At 39.6% G+C, this 13,256-nt stretch overlaps 1 protein-coding gene across 2 annotated transcripts in view; it reads left to right on the top strand.

Moving 5' to 3' along the window:
• LOC109872796 (androgen receptor-like) overlaps positions 1-13,256 on the top strand; it is a 50,041-nt gene that overhangs the window by 17,857 nt on the left and 18,928 nt on the right. The gene's annotated exons all lie outside the window — the stretch shown is intronic.

Raw genomic sequence — 13,256 nt, 5'->3', positions numbered from 1 at the left:
AACTAGGCTTCTCCAAGCTCTGATGCTGCTGATGGTCATTAGTAGCCTACCAAACTTGCTAATTGCCTGGTGCTCAGGACTTTATTGTCCCTCTAATCATTTTGACATCAATGCAAATGTAATCAAAAATCAAATCGAACACCTCATGAGAGCCCATGAGCTCATGTTGCACAACATTTCTATAGGCTATGCAATTGTGTGAGAAAACAGAGTTTTGAAGACCTCTATTAAAAATAGGAGGATCCAATCAGCTTTCTATAGGCTAGGTCTACTATATTTATTTCTCAACTTTCCTAATATTACGCACATAGCTTCGCTTTACAACAGGAGTAAAGCCTACCTGGCTGGCATGAAAATGAACCATGAGAAAAGCGTCCTCCATTCGCTATTTAAGTGCATAGATGACATTTAAAAAAATCCCTGCCCCCATTCTGAGATAGTTGCATGATAATGGTCCATTCTAAATCAAAACTAATTTCACACATATATTATTTTGTATATGTAAAGACAAGATTAAATCAATAATAGTCTGATGGGTAACAATATTAGCCTATCACCCGTGAATGATATTTCACTTGAATGATGCCCAGCTTGTGTGCAATAGAGCAAGAAACAGTGCATGCTTAATTTCTGCAACTTTTTTCAAATCATAGTCCCACACCTCATGTAGCCTAGCCCATAGGCCTATATGTTTTGATAAGGTTTGTAATCACAACTAACGTGTCCAAATAACTTCTTAAAATTAAGCACATTAATCTGCTTTAAAACCGGTGTAGAGCCTAACTGGCATACATAGGCGGCATGTGAGTTTCAAGTATGGGGAAGATCATTTTCACCATAAAAATGCACTTTTATAATAAGCATTACATGCATAATTGCATTTGTTGTCACTTTTGAGAATGGTGTTTTCCCGCTAATTGATTGCATTTTGGAACATTCATGCTTATAGCCTATGGTCGTGTGCATATTGCTGTGCTTACAATGTGAAGAAATAGCCTAATAGTTTATCAACATTTTAAGATAAACGTTCTGATTTGTTGCATCAGCCTCATTCCTCTTTTTCTCTGATTACGATCTTGTCTCATCGCTGCAACTCCCCAACGAGCTCGGGAGAGGCGAAGGTCGAGTCATGCGTCCTCCAAAACATGACTTGCCAAGCCGCACTTCTTAACGCCCGCTCACTTAACCCGGAAGCCAGCTGTACCAATGTAATGGAGGAAACACCATTCCACTGAGCCTGCAGATGCCCGGCTCGCCACAAGGAGTCGCTAGAGCGCGATGAGCTAAGTAAAACCCCCCCCCCGGCCAAACCCGGACAACGCTGGGCTAATTGTGTGCCGCCATATTGGACTCCCGATCACAGCTGGTTGTGACACAGATTGGAATCAAACCCCATTGCAGTGTTTTAGACTGCTGCGCCACTCGGGAGGCCCTGCCTCATTACTTTTTAAAGGTTATTTGATGCAAGTGGTTGTATTAATTTAGGATCTATCGCATCCCACAATTTATTTATCGCACAGAAGGACAAGGTGACCAATAGAATAAGTCAACTTTTGTACTATGGGGGATAGTAGATTGACGTAGGCTAGTGCTTTTTCTGTTCATTTAGCCTACTCATCTTGTTGGCTGACAAAAAATAAATGTGGACAGCTCTTATAACATCTTAAATATGCGCCTCGGATTTCGATAAGAAGGAAGTGCCCAGTGGAGTCCCCGATGTGTCTGTCTTTACTTGTAGCCTTCTTCAGAGCTGAGATAGATGCCTCTGAGAAGAGCCCAATCACATGACGGACATTGGCTAATAAGAATTGCGATATCTGAGAGAGGCATGTGAGTGAGAGGTGCTTCGGAACACACAGCTGGGAGAAGGGAATTACAATTATTGTAATCAGCCAAAGGGCATAATGGCCACTGGCTGCAAAAGGCATGGATTTTAGGGGGATGCCGCCGGGAAATTAGAGGCTTTTATCAAGTGGTGGTCAATTTGTGAATGAGTGACTGATGAAGTGTGTGCAGTCTGTGCAAGAAACAAAGCAGAGCTCATGCCTTTCGTGCAACTTTTTTCAAATCATCATTAGTCGCATCATGCAGCATCATGTTTGTATCACAACTAAAGTTGCATAAATAACTCTAAATGAAGCATATAGCAGGACCTGTTTCTTTGTTAACCACTCAACACAGAATAGCCGCATGTGGACCCTCCCTCAGAAATCATTTGGAGAAAACATCCTTTCTATTTCATTCAGCTATGTTAAAATGAATAGTTCATACTATAAAATAATATAAAATAATGTCACGGATTTCTAAGCAAATCTTGTCTGCTAAATGAACTAGTATAGGCCATAGCCATATGGCATAGCCCGATCAGGGCCTAACATAAGGACAGCTCAGAGTAAGCTATTCTGTTCTTCTGAAATATATTACATTTTCTTCATGTCATGTTTCTTTAGACTTGTCTAAAATAAATAATGAATTTATTGTGATGGTGTAGGCTATATTAAATTGATTTATTAGACTTATTAAAATGTAGATGTTCCAAAGGTCTGCATCAGTGGCTTGTAGGCTATGCGTGGAAGCCAGGAGATGCTAAATGTGTTTATGTTAATTAATGGCCAATTACCATGAGACTGGCAGTTATTTGCTTGACAATCATGGGCTGACAAAATTTCATGACCGCTACAGCCCTAGTGCCCTCAGAACTGCCTCAATTTGTTGGGGCATAGACTCTACAAGGTGTCAATAGCGTTCCACAGGGATGCTGGCCCATGTTGACTCCAATGCTTCCCACAGTTGTGTCAATTTGGCTGGATGTCCTTTGGGTGGTGGACCATTCTTAATACTGTACACACGGGAAACTGTTGAGCGTGAAAAAACACAGCAGCGGTGCAATTCTTGACACTCAAACTGGTGTACCTGGCACCTTCTACCATACCCCGTTAAAATGTACTTAAATATTTTGTCTTGCCCATTCACCCTCTGAATGGCACACATTCACAATCCATATCTCAATTGTCTCAAGGCTTAAAAAATATTATTTAACCTGTCTCCTCCCCTTCATCTACGCTGATTGAAGTGGATTTACCAAGTGACATTAATAAGGGATCATAGCTTTCAACCGGATTCACCTGTTCAGTCTATGTCATGGAAAGAGCAGGTGTTCTTAATGTGTTGTACACTCGGTGTATATACAGCATGAGCACATTTCTCATTTTAGGGCATACAACTGAACTACAGGGTTAAACTCAGCATGGAGGATTTTTCTGCAATGCTCCCTTTCAGTCTAAGTACCTGATTTCTTGTGAATGTTGCAACCAGTACTACACATCTTAGCCAGCTCTCTTGAATCGCTGCATCACAAAGGAAAATACTACTGCTAATCAAGCCTCTGACTGTGCCACCAGGCAATTTAGACCTATTTCATTCACTTTCCCTTACAGTCACCCAGAGCTGTTTGTCGTATTAGGTCTCAAAGATGGACATGTGCTGGACAAATTTCCGTTCTTGTGTTCAATTTTCACTCCCTTCCATTTTCTCATTCTGTTAACGGTGAAAATTGCACAGAGAAGCACAAAGCTGACATGAGACATGTGAATTAAAGGAGCAGAAATGCTGGTAATTTAGCCACCAGACGCTGACAAGCCCATGGGGGAAAATGCGATGTGATGCTGTGATTGTCAGGGAAAGGCACCTCTATTCCCGTTGCAGTTAGAAAGTGCCTTCCTTCCCCTCAAGCGCTCCTCTCATAGATTTTTTTATGTGCACAGGTAAGTTTGTGACAGTAATTTGAAAGCTCAGACGAGGGCTTCAAATGTGAAAGATTCTTCTCTGATTACTGACTAATGCATTGGTTGAATTTGTTTTACTGCAAAATGGAAGAGACTAGTTAAGTATCATTGCAAGGAGGTTTTCTTTTGGAATGCAGAATTCCATATTACGTAATTACTCAAATTGTAATTACTTCTCCAAATAGAACATTGATATGGCAGTTAATTTTACAGATCCACTGAAGCTATTTAATTTAGCAGAGGTATATTGAAATAGAAAAAGCATTGAAAATATAATCTGGGTGACATTTTCCTGCTCCTAACCTTCCCATTTGCAGCAAAAAAAATATGTATATGGTTACAGGATAGACTTTCTGTCGTCTGAGGCCTAGTAATCAACCCTGGGATTAAATGTGTTGTGTCTTGTAGGGTACAGTAACAGTTGAAGGCAATTACACCAACTCCTGGAATATTAGAGGTGCTTCTTGTTTCCCGATTCCCACCCTCCATTCTCTTGCTAAAAAAAAGAATGATGATTTGAAACTTGAACCTTTTCCCAAATTCCATTTGAGCTTTAAAAGTCCTCTCTGCATTTGCCTTTGTGCATGGCAAATCCCATGTTTAATAACATGTTTTTTAGGAGTTCATACAGTGCATCCGGTAAGTATTCAGACCCTTTAACTTTTTCAACATTTTGTTATGTTATTCTAAAATGGATAAAAAATTTAAAAGTATCATCAATCTACACACAATACCCCATAATGACAAAGCGAAAAAGGTCTTTAGACATTTTTGACAAAGAAAATATTTATTTACATAAGTATTCAGACCCTTTGCTATGAGACTCGAAATTGAGTTCAGGTGCATCCTGTTTCCATTGACCCTCCATGAGATGTTTCTACAACTTGATTGGACACCTGTGGTAAATTCAATTGATTTGACCTTATTTGGAAAGGCACACACCTGTCTATATAAGGTTCCACCGTTGACGGTGCATGTCAGAAGAGCCATGAGCTCGTAGGGATTGTCCATAGAGCTCAGAGACAGGATTGTGTTGTGCCACAGATCTGGGAAACAGTACCAAAAAAATGTCTGCAGCATTGAAGGTCCCCAAGAACACAGTGGCCTCCATCATTTTCTCTGCAGATCCTTTCAAGCTGTCAGGTTGGAAGAAGTTTGGAACCACCAAGACTCTTCCTCTTCCTTGGCCGGTCACTCTGACAGAACTCTAGAGTTCCTCTGTGGAGATGGGAGAACCTTCCAGAAGGACAACCATCTCTGCAGCATTCCACTAATCAGACGTTTATGGTAGAGTGGCCAGGCAGAAGCCACTCCTCTGTAAAAGGCACATGACAGCCCGCTTGGAGTTTGCTAAAAGGCACCTAAAGGACTCTTAGACCATAAGAAACTAGATTCTCTGGTCTGATGAAACCAAGATTTAATTATTTGGCCTGAATGCCAAGCGTCACATCTGGAGAGACCTGAAAATAGCTGTGCAGCAATGCTCCCCATCCAACCTGACAGCTTGAAAGGATCTGCAGAGAAAATGGGAGAAAGTCCCCAAATACAGGTGTGCCAAGCTTGTAGCGACATACCCAAGAAGACTCGAGGCTGTAATTGCTTCCAAAGGTTCTTCAACCAAGTAATGATAAAGGGTCTGGATACTTATGTAAATGTGATATTTGAGTTTTTATTTTGAATGCATTTCCACACATTTCTAAAAAACTGTTTTAGCTTTGTCATTATGGGGTATGTGTGTAGATTGATTAAGGAAAACATGTATTTAATCCATTTTAGAAAAGCCTGTAACGTAACAAAATGTGGGAAAAGTCAAGGGGTTTGAATACTTTCTGAATGCACCGTATACCCACTCTCTGACAAAACTTTGCAGGAAAGTAACAAGCAAGTGCAAAAGATTTTAACTATCTGCCAGCATATAATAGTTACCGATTATCTTCATGAAAATGTGTAAAGATATAAACTATACTGTTAGAGAATTCAGATCATAGTAATGTTAAGACATGAAACCCGAACAATAACTACTTGCTAGCATGCCTAAACCTAAGCCATTCCAGTTGTTAGTTACTCAAGTTTGTTTATGATATATTTAGTTTTATCGGGATCAATTACATCTAAATTATCTTATTTTATGCATAATGTAGTTATATTTTGTGTTATGTAACATTGTTATATTTAATTCACGTACACTTGTTGGCAAAGCACAAGTTGTACTCTGTGGAAACAGATTAATATTCTGCAACCACCATACAATAAATGATTCAAACCTCATTCAAACCAGGTAAAGCTCAATTTGACTATTTTTTGCTATACCTACAAATCAGAAATAATTCCAAATACCATGTGTACATATCTTAATTAATAGATATCCTCTGCTCATCTGAGTCATTCCGTAAAGATTTCGGAAATCAGTATACTGTATATTTTTATCTTTCCTCTAAATTAGGATAAAGTTATTTGCAGAGAAAATTAACGAATGTCATGTCTTGTATGGATGCCTCTGTTTGTATTGGCATCAGTTTGAAGGGGGCGTGGATCTTAAGGGCAGCTCAACCTGACCTACTTACTATTGTATGTGTTATCCAAAGATCAGTGCCAAGATACCACAATTTTTAATATATTTGGGAATGTTTTAATTATTTTTCTTTATCTAAATTAAAGGAAGGTTTACTTATTACATCTGAAATAGAATGTCATGATTTACCATCATATTAAGATTCAGCTACTGAGGCACTGTTCATTACTCAGATTGAGAAATAAATTAACAATAATACTGGGATCCAAGTGTGAACTGATTGTTCACTCTACATTTCCTTGAGCTAATTCTATTTAGGATATGGTATTATTGAATGTCCACCACCAAATGTATTGCCACTTTAATTTGTAGTCCCCTCTGCACGATGCATTGTTGTCACGTAGCACCTTGAAAAGCACTATGAAAGCATGCATAGTGCATGGGACCATAATTCATTTGTGGTCATGATAAGCTAGCTATAAAGATGGAGTCACTGGGCCACTCTGCACTGACAGATATTAAAGGTATAAAATTTTTATTTCGGTCAAAGTTCTGCAGTCCCGTCCATAATAAGGTACATGTGTGCACCTGTTCTAGAAGAGATCATTGGTGACCCCATAATTCAGGTGATTCATTCTGCACCATCAGGATTTAACTTCCAGGTTACCTGGATGTTAATTGCATACACCTGTATGGTTTCCTTTGAGATAATAATGACTGTATCTCTGTAAAGCCAGATGGAACTTTTCAACATAATTATCTTACCAAAAGGAGAGTTAATAAAAATAAAAAAAATACATATACACTTCCGGTAAAAAGTTTTAGAACACTCACTGATTCAAGGGTATTTCTTTTTTTTGACTATTTTCTACATTGCAGAATAATAGTGAAGACATCAAAATGATGAAATAACACATATGGAATCATGTGGTAACCAAAAAAGTGTTAAACAAATCAGCATACAGTATATTTTATATATGAGATTATTCAAACCTTTGCCTTGATGACAGCTTTGTACCGTCTTGGCATTCTCTCAACCAGCTTCACCTGGAATGCTTTCCAGCAGTCTTGAAGGAGTTCCCACATATGCTGAGCACTTATTGGCTACTTTTCCTTCACTCTGTGGTCCGACTCATCCCAAACCATCTCAATTTGGTTGAGGTCGGGGGATTGTGGAGGCCAAGTCATCTGATACAGCACTCCATCATTGTCCTTCTTGATAAAATAGCCCTTACACAGCCTGGAGGTGTGTTGGGTCATTGTCCTGTTGAAAAACAAATGATAGTCCCACTAAACCCAAACCAGATGGGATGGTGTATCGCTGCAGAATGCTGTGGTAGCCTTGTTGGTTAATCAAAGACCGTGTCACGAGCAAAGCACCATCACACCTCCTCCTCCATGCTTTTACGGTGGGAAATACACATGAGGAGGTCATCCGTTTACCAACACCGCGTCTCAGAAAGACACGGCGGTTGGAACCATAAATCTACAATTTGGACTCCAGACCAAATGACAAATTCCGACTGGTCTATTGTCCATTGCTCGTGTTTCTTGGCCCAAACAAGTATTTTCTTCTTAATTGGTGTTCTTTAGTAATGGTTTCTTTGCAGCAATTTGACCATGAAGGCCTGATTCACACAGTCTCCTCTGAACAGTTGATGTTGAGATGTGTTTACTTGAACTCTGTGAAGGATTTATTTGGGCTGCAATTTCTGAGGCTGGTAACTCTAATGAACTTATCCTCTGCTGCAGAGGTAACTCTGGGTCTTCCTTTCCTGTGGTGGTCCACATGAGAGACAGTTTCATCATAGCACTTGTTTTTGTGACTGCACTTGAAGAAACTTTAAGTTCTTCAAATGTTCTGGATTGACTGACCTTCATATCTTAAAGTAATGATGGACTGTTGTTTCTCTTTGCTTATTTGAGCTGTTCTTACCATAATATGGACTTGGTCTTTTACCAAATAGGGCTACCACCCCTACCTTGTCACAACACAACTGATTGGCTCAAATGCATTAAGAAGGAAAGAAATTCCACAAAATAACTTTTAGGAAGGCACACCTGTTAATTGAAATGCATTCGAGGTGACTACCTCATGAAGCTGTCATCAAGGAAAAGGGTGGCTATTTGAATGTATATATTGATTTGTTTAACACGTTTTTGGTTACTACATGATTCCATATGTGTTATTTCATAGTTTTGATGTCTTCACTATTATTCTGCAATGTAGAAAATAGTAAAATAAAGAAATACCCTTGAATGAGTAGGTGTTCTAAAACCTTTGACCGGTAGTGCATATGTTTTATTGTCACATACAGGAGTTCCAGTGTGCAGGAAATGCTTTCACTCACCATTTAGATTTTTAAATGTTGTTTTTCCTCTTTGCACTATACCCCCGGTAAACGACTTTTCCAAAAACAGCATAACACATTACAAAGTAAACTATAGCAATCCTCACGCTAAAACATTGAAATAATTTGTTTGCTGTGTTGAAGTACATCCATACTAATACTGTAACAATACAGTAAATGATTGCTACATTTGTAAGCTGCTAATATTGTCATCAAGGTGTATCCCTGTGACATGGTGTGCCCACTGTCTCTGTCTGACCTTACAAAATGGCCTGCTCTGCCCACTGTTGCCATGGTCATTGATCCGCTAGCCAAGGTTCCAGACTCCCTCTCACATTGCTCACCTAGTTACAGTTGAAGTTTACATACACCTTAGCCAAATACATTTAAACTCATTGCCTTTTAAATAGTTTAACTTGGGTCAAATGTTTCGGGTAGCCTTTCTCACTAGCTTCCCACAATAAGTTGGGTGAATTTTGGCCCATTCCTCCCGACAGAGCTGGTGTAACTGAGTTAGGTTTGTAGGCCTCCTTGCTCGTACACGCTTTTTCAGTTCTGCCCACAAATGTTCTATAGGATTGAGGTCAGGGCTTTGTGATGGCCACTCCAATACCTTAACTTTGTTGTCCTTAAGCCATTTTCCCACAACTTTGGAAGTATGCTTGGGGTCATTGTCCATTTGGAAGACCCATTGGCGACCAAGCTTTAACTTTAACTGATGTCTTGAGATGTTGCTTCAATATATCCACATCATTGTCCTACCTCATGATGCCATCTATTTTGTGAAGTGCACCAGTCCCTCCTGCTGCAAAGCACCCCCACAATAGGATGCTGCCACCCCCGTGCTTCATGGTTGGGATGGTGTTCTTCAGCTTGCAAGCATCTCCTTTTTTCCTCCAAACATAACAATGGTCATCATGGCCAAACAGTTCTATTTTTGTTTCATCAGACCAGAGGACATTTCTCCATGTGCAGTTACAAACCTTTTTGGAGCAGTAGCTTCTTCCTTGCTGAGCGGCCTTTCAGGTAATGTCGATATAGGACTTGTTTTACTGTGGATATAGATACTTTTGTACCTGTTTCCTCCAGCATCTTCACAAGGTTCTTTGCTGTTGTTCTGGGATTGATTTGCACTTTTCGCACCAAAGTACGTTCAGCTCTAGGAGACAGAACGCGTCTCCTTGAGCGGTATGACGGCTACGTGGTCCCATGGTGTTTATACTTGCGTACTATTGTTTGTACAGATGACCGTGGTACCTTCAGGCATTTGGAAATTGCTCCCAAGGATGAACCAGACTTGTGGAGGTCTACAATTGTTTTTCTGAGGTCTTGGCTGATTTTCTTTTGATTTTCCCATGATGTCAAGTAAAGAGGCACTGAGTTTGAAGGTAGGCCTTGAAATACATCCACAGTTACACATCCAATTGACTCAAATGATGCCAATTAGCCTTTCAGAAGCTTCTAAAACCATGACATCATTTTCTGGAATTTTCCAAGCTGTTTAAAGGCACAGTCAACTTAGTGTATGTAAACTGACCCACTGGAATTGTGATACAGTGAATTATAAGTGAAATAATCTGTCTGTAAACAATTGTTGGAAAAATGACTTGTGTCATGCACAAAGTAGATGTCCTAACCGACTTGCCAAAACTATAGTTTGTTAACAAGACATTTGTGGAGTGGTTGAACAACGAGTTTTAATGACTCCAACCTAAGTGTATGTAAACTTCCGACTTCAACTGTATCTTCCACAACTGGTATGTTTTTTTTTATTGGTGCAATATTTGGCTCTAATTGCATCCATGTGTAGTCTTCTAAGCATTTGGAACAATTATGGTAATATTCAAGATACATTTCTTCCTGTCCTGTGGCTGGGTTTCTATGCATGGCTTGGCTAGATTATTATTAAACATTGCTCAAGTATTGGCAGTACATGATATGTTTTGGGGATCAATATGCCATGATGATTTCTCCACCATGCTTCCAATAATGTATTTAATGTGAATAGACTCTGAGAAGGTTTTAAACAGGTGTTCACATGTATGTCATTACTGGATGGATCTATTCTGGGCCTGGGCTCATAAAAGCGGTATGCCAAGCTAGACCTGAAATTGTTCTCAGAGCCTTGACCCAGTGGTGATAATGATGGCCAAGCCCGTTGAGGCACACACTGAGCAATATTATAATTGTTGCTAATTTATTCTAATTCATGACAAATGTGTCTAAGACTGTTATTATTATTACTGTGCACGTTTTAAGCATAACGCCCCTCGTTAATGCCACAAACACAAAGCCTGAGAAGATGAAGCCTCAAGTTCTCATGATTGTATCCAGGTTAGAGCTACTATGCATGCGCCACATGTTGAGGGACATCAATAGTCCTTCCTTCAGGGGCTTCTTAAGCCTGGGATCTGTGGCGAAGCAGAGTGAAGATCCCATTTATAAGCAAATCCCTTATCCTGAACTAAACTTCTGACCCGAGAAGTAACTATGCACAGGAAAACTATTCTCACCTTAGACTTCAACAAAACTTTGTAAAAGCAGCAAGAATGTATCCTACCACTCAGTTAGAGTATTTGAAATGCCTATAGGTTATTGATCAGATAGTTAGGAAGCAACTATTTGCATTTCTCTGTCACTCACCCTCCTACACAGGTGCCAAGCATATAGAGGCAGCTGAAATAACAGTGTGAACCTAGAGCTCAGCAACTTCAGAGTGGTGGTGTTATCTGGCAGAAATAATTAGATTGAGTGAATGGTGGGTTATATACTTGTCTAGTCTGTGACTGTAGTCATAGGATTGTTGGTTAGGGCACAGATTGTTTGTGATAATTATTTCACTCGGATTGACTTAGTTAGGGCAGGAGATGATTCATGTCAGTAGGCTACAATTCAAAGGCGTGGATAAGACCTGTTCAGTTTCTCAGTGGAGGGCGTCAACAGTCAAACATCTGCCAGAAGCTGAAAGGAAAGCCTCCCATCTCCATCCTCCCTGGTATATAAAGTTGTAGTTTTATTGTTAGTTAAGAAATAATATTTAGATACGTTGCCTAACCCGTCTGTATCTTTAGCAGTTCACTTCGGATTGTATCCAAATGACTCACAGTTTAGGTGCTTGTTGTTGATTGTGTGTACCGTATGCATACACAAATTATTGTGCCAATTAAACTAGAGTTCTGTACATCAGAGAGAGGTCTTCATTTTATTCAACATGATTTAGGACAAGAACATAACATTATTAGATTTTGATGAGTAAGAGATACAATGGCCTTTCATTTATCCCATGCTTCTCTAACAGATGAGGCCCATCTGGTCAAATGTATTTTTAATGGGATTGTATTTTGGCAGTACCTATTAGAAGACCACGCTGTTCTAGCCTGTTAGTCTCTTACTCTATTCCTGTTGTATTGCACAAAATGATTGCAAAACTGGAATTGTTGTTTACATGGAAACATTCTCCACTTCCATAGTAACCTGAAATGAGATTAGATAATGGCAGATGTTTAAAATCAGAATGTGGAACGTAAACAACTAATAATCCAGACCTTAATTTTCACATTTCAGATAAGAATGCTGTTTTGCCACAGAACCTTCCGGATACTAGCTTTGTTGGATCAAGGCCCTGAATTGAAATGGACCATAACCCCATCGCAGCTGCAGTACCACAGTACCATACGATAACGTCACTCACATTTAAGGAATTCTAAGCTCTCTTATATCATAATTAAACTAAAAAGTAGGCTTTTCACTATAGTTTACAGTGTGACATATCTTATTACAGTCTCCCCTGTCAAGAGTATGCTCTCCCTTGGTACGTCGTACAGTGCCTTGCGAAAGTATTCGGCCCCCTTGAACTTTGCGACCTTTTGCCACATTTCAGGCTTCAAACATAAAGATATAAAACTGTATTTTTTTGTGAAGAATCAACAACAAGTGGGACACAATCATGAAGTGGAACGACATTTATTGGATATTTCAAACTTTTTTACCAAATCAAAAACTGAAAAATTGGGCGTGCAAAATGATTCAGCCCCCTTAAGTTAATACTTTGTAGCGCCACCTTTTGCTGCGATTACAGCTGTAAGTCGCTTGGGGTATGTCTCTATCAGTTTTGCACATCGAGAGACTGAAATGTTTTCCCATTCCTCCTTGCAAAACAGCTCGAGCTCAGTGAGGTTGGATAGAGAGCATTTGTGAACAGCAGTTTTCAGTTCTTTCCACAGATTCTCGATTGGATTCAGGTCTGGACTTTGACTTGGCCATTCTAACACCTGGATATGTTTATTTTTGAACCATTCCATTGTAGATTTTGCTTTATGTTTTGGATCATTGTCTTGTTGGAAGACAAATCTCCGTCCCAGTCTCAGGTGTTTTGCAGACTCCATCAGGTTTTCTTCCAGAATGGTCCTGTATTTGGCTCCATCCATCTTCCCATCAATTTTAACCATCTTCCCTGTCCCTGCTGAAGAAAAGCATGCCCAAACCATGATGCTGCCACCACCATGTTTGACAGTGGGGATGATGTGTTCAGGGTGATGAGCTGTGTTGCTTTTACGCCAAACATAACGTTTTGCATTGTTGCCAAAAAGTTCAATTTTGGTTTCATCT

The sequence above is a fragment of the Oncorhynchus kisutch genome, linkage group LG28 (genome assembly GCF_002021735.2).
Source record: "Oncorhynchus kisutch isolate 150728-3 linkage group LG28, Okis_V2, whole genome shotgun sequence".
Classification (NCBI taxonomy): domain Eukaryota; kingdom Metazoa; phylum Chordata; class Actinopteri; order Salmoniformes; family Salmonidae; genus Oncorhynchus; species Oncorhynchus kisutch.
Note: the sequence above shows the minus strand (reverse complement) of the source record. Positions and strands in the feature narration are given on the sequence as shown.